At 33.8% G+C, this 4,319-nt stretch overlaps 1 pseudogene; it reads right to left on the minus strand.

The window, feature by feature from the left end:
* Positions 1-2,107: 2,107 nt before the first annotated feature.
* LOC143649743 (olfactory receptor 8K5-like) lies at positions 2,108-3,034 on the minus strand (annotated as a pseudogene).
* Between the last annotated feature and the right edge of the window lie 1,285 nt (positions 3,035-4,319).

The following is a 4,319-nucleotide window of genomic DNA, read 5'->3' on the forward strand; positions in this document are numbered from 1 at the left end:
GTGTCAGGATAGAAAGAGATCTAAGCAGAGGAAATTCCTCAAAGCATTGAAGGGCAAATGAACAAGCTGTTGCCACTCTGGCAAAATAGTACATTTGGGGCATATAACAGATGTTGTGAATGTTTGGGAAAAATGTTGAGGAGTGTGATGGTGAATTGCTTTCTGGGATAAAATATTTGAAAGCCTATCATGTACAACAGAATTTAGAAAGCAACAATTTTGCTCAGTGCAAAATACATGCTCTGGAGAAAAAAACAAAAGCAAAACCTGAGGAGACCCAGAGCTATCACTGTCTGTACTCTTCAGTCTCAGCACAAGTGGTAAATAAAAGCTGTGACAGAGTTCTAAGTAGACTGTCTAAGCATTTAAGGAGCACCACATCACAAAGCTAATCTGCAAAGACTAAGAGAGTATTTTATCTTTTCTTTTCTCTTTTATTCTTTTTTTTCTCTTTGGTTCAAGGTGTTTTTAAAAGTGTCCATCAAACCAACAGGTGCCCATATTTAGGATCAAACTTCCAAAACTTCACTTGACAAATAAAATCTTTAAAACTATTTTAAAAAGTCAGAAAACAAATAAGAAATGAATAACTATAGAGAGTAACAATATAAAACCCTAAGTAGGGTAAAATCTGATATCTAGAGTAGCCACTTTATATTATTCAAAATGTCATATTTAAAAAAAACGTGGCATACAAAGAAAAAACAATGTATGTCTCATTCACCAAAAAAAAGAATAATAATAACAGAGAGTAAGGAACAAGAGACATTGGGCTTATTAGATAAAGTCTTCAAATCAGGTGTTCTAAATATGCTAAAAGAGCTCAAAGGAAACATGAACAAAACTTAAGAAAAACATGAGAATGATGGATGACTCAACAAATAATCTTATCCTATAGACAATATTCATCTTGTTTAAAAGTTCAGAAGTTTTTCCTAATACACTATCTAAGCAAAACAGAGAATAAAAACTGAATTTCATTGGCTTTGTGCAAATTATGGGCCATGGTTGAGAATTTTCTCTTGTCTCTTTAATTATTTTGCTAAGATGAAAACATGGAATAGAGGAAGGTGTTTGGTTTGTTGTTTGTCTAAAACACATTATTTGGAAATGATATAAATATTGTCCCCCAATTATTGTGGTTACTAAATACAAAATAGTGAGAAAAGTGTACTTTACATCATAGAATGTATTTAATTCACTTGAGTTTTGTTCACAATCTTGTATGTATCCTATAGTGATAAATGGTTTTCCTGAGATTTTGGGTGCTCTGTAATGAAAATATTTTACTTTAGTATATTTTGTCCTCTTATGATGTTCTTCTTTCTTTACTAATATAATATTCTCCGAGGTCATTAAAATAATATTAGAAATCAAATTAATATGTGTCAATATTATCTTCTTGTTCTCACAACAGATTTTTGTCATTACATTCTCCTTCAATATTTATCTTTAATGAATTATTTTGTCCTCCCAGTTAGGTTTCTCAAATATATTTCTTTTTTATCCATCCTCTGTTCTCCATTTGTTCACTTTCTAACATTGATTTGTTCTGAACTACCTGCTATGTGTGCATCTTACAAATAACCATAAAAATCAGCAAGCAGAGCATCGTATATATCAAGAGTAAGAAAAAAAATCAAGTATTTGTGATCAACTTTATCAAATCTATTTCCCACATATATATGAGTAATGTATAATTAATAAAAAATGATAATTATGGTAGAAATGAATGATAGATCAAATAAATTATTTATGGTGTCAACAGAATACACAGAAAACTCTCAAGCTTTCTGTATACTGTGACTTTTGATTCAGAGAACACAAAGAAAACATATTTGAGTAAATTACTGTCTTTAAAAACAAAACAAAACAAAGCACAGTGGAGAAATAAACAAATGGTGTACGGATACAGAGTGGTAGAGTAAAAGTGTTATGTTCAGGGAAAGTAGGAGATTCTATGGAAACACATAGGTTAGGTTTTTGTTAGAGAGCTGAAGAAAAGGTAATCCTTTTCTTCAGCTCTCTAACATGTCAAAAATGTCAAATGATATTTGCTCTTGTAAGAGATTTGTAAAACAATATTCTATATTGACTATCAAATAGATCATGGAATCTTAAAGACTGAGTAGAAGGCATTTTTTACCTCTTTGTTCCTTAAACTGTAGATCAAGGGGTTAAGCATAGGGATGACTAAAGTGTAAAATACAGAGACCATTTTGTCACTTTCAAAAGAGTGAACAGAGTTAGGTTGTACATACATATATAGTAGAGTCCTACAGAATACAGCCACCACAGTCAGATGAGAACCACAAGTGGAGAACGCCTTTTTCCTGCCCTGGGCTGAATACATTCAAAATATGGCTATCAGTATTAACACATAGGATACTAGGAGTAAGATACGGGAAGAAATTAAGTTAAATGTTGCAAATATTATGATGAATAGTCCTAATTCTCTTTCATTGGAACAAAGCATAGATATCAAGGGAACATCTTCATAGTAGAAATGACTGATAATATTAGAACCACAAAAGGTCAAAGTAAAAATCTTAATGGTGAACATCAGAGACAGAAAGGTGCTGTAGAGGTAGGGGAAACCCACAAGCACATTGCAAAGTCTCTGCATCATGATCACACTGTAGAGTAGAGGGTTACAGATGGCCACATAGTGGTCATAGGCCATGACTGACATTATGAACAATTCACTAATAATGAACAAAAGGTAAAAAGCCAACTGTGTGGCACAGGCATAATAAGAAATGGTATGTTGCTCCTCAAGAAGATTTGCCAGCATCTTGGGACAAATGACAGTAGAACTGCCAAGATCAATGAAAGCCAGGTGTCTGATAAAGAAATACATGGGAGTGTGGAGGCAGGAGTCCACCTTGGTCACGATGATCATGTCCAGTTTGCCCACCACTGTGACCATGTAGATGAGGAGAAAGACCCCAAAAAGGGGGCCTTGCAGCTCAGGGCGCCTTGTGACTCCCAGTAGAATGAATTCAGATGGCACTGTAAGATTCTGTTGGTCCATTTTATCCCATTATCTTTTCTGGAGAAAAACATAAGTGTTGGTGTTAGTTTTCATGTAACATTATATAAACATAATACTTGTAGAAATAATGTAGAGTGCTTTGTATTGTGACTGATAGGAAATTAATTCCCAAATCTGATTTTGAAGGTAAAATAACTTGTAAAAGTTCTATTTTTCCAATATAGGGGGTCCCAAATAAAACACATTGTGCACTACAATGACGGAGATTAAACCCTTAATAGAACCAATAATATTTGAGGCATACCCACTGACAATATAACCCTGCATGTGTTAATATAAAATAATATAGATTTTATTTATTTATTTATTTACTCAATGAAATCACAGCTTTTATGTAGTACACTTCAATCTTTTAAGTTCTTTTAAATATTCCAGATAGAGAGGAAGATAGAAACAGAAACAAATGAAGGTTCTATTATATGGTCCCTAAGTTGCACCCTGGGTGGAGCCTTAGTAATGCACTCACACAGTGATTTACATTCCTAAAGGTTGTGAAAGTGAGATGATCATAATCAGTTAATCATCATGATTACATCTATCATCAATAAGGTAATCTCTTGATTATTTAATTTTATGTGTTTTATATCCTCTAATATATCTCCATGCAGATGAAAGAGTCTCTATTGACTGCATCTAATATTTATTTGCATATTTATTACATCATATATTGCAACTTTCAATTTTTTTCTGTAGCTGTGAAATGGAAAATTTAGAGTATAACACCATGATTTTCAAAAAAATTCACCCCTTCTTTTCCTACAATTACACAAGGAAAGTCAGTAAGTTAAAGTACAATTGCCCCAATTGAGCTAGAGAAGCTGCTTTATTTTAATCCATTTGGAGCACTTTTCAAACTTCTCTGGCATTCAGATTCCTCTCAAGGCAAAGCTAGGATTCTGCAAGCACAATTTTTAATTACAACAATAATGCAGTTCAAAATATTCAGATGCAAAAAATGCAGAATGGAATTATACAACCTAATGAAATATGCAGGTTTGGGTACACAAGTGTCCTGTAGAGACTTCCAGGCCACCTCCTTTCCCCATCTCCTCAACCTCCAAGGTCCAATCCTGCAGTTTGGAGCAGCTGTAGTCCAGAACGACCTTGAGGTATTTGTCTGTCAAAGGTGATTTTTGGTTCTTTGGCTGGTGAAACTTTCAGGAGAATGGCAGCTATTCTAGGATTATGCTCATTTTAGCTGATGATTTTGTCAGCCTGATCAAGGAGATTGAGGTTGCTGAGCCCCATCTCCACTTCCTGTATT

The sequence above is a fragment of the Tamandua tetradactyla genome, chromosome 11, assembly GCF_023851605.1.
Source record: "Tamandua tetradactyla isolate mTamTet1 chromosome 11, mTamTet1.pri, whole genome shotgun sequence".
Lineage (NCBI taxonomy): Eukaryota > Metazoa > Chordata > Mammalia > Pilosa > Myrmecophagidae > Tamandua > Tamandua tetradactyla.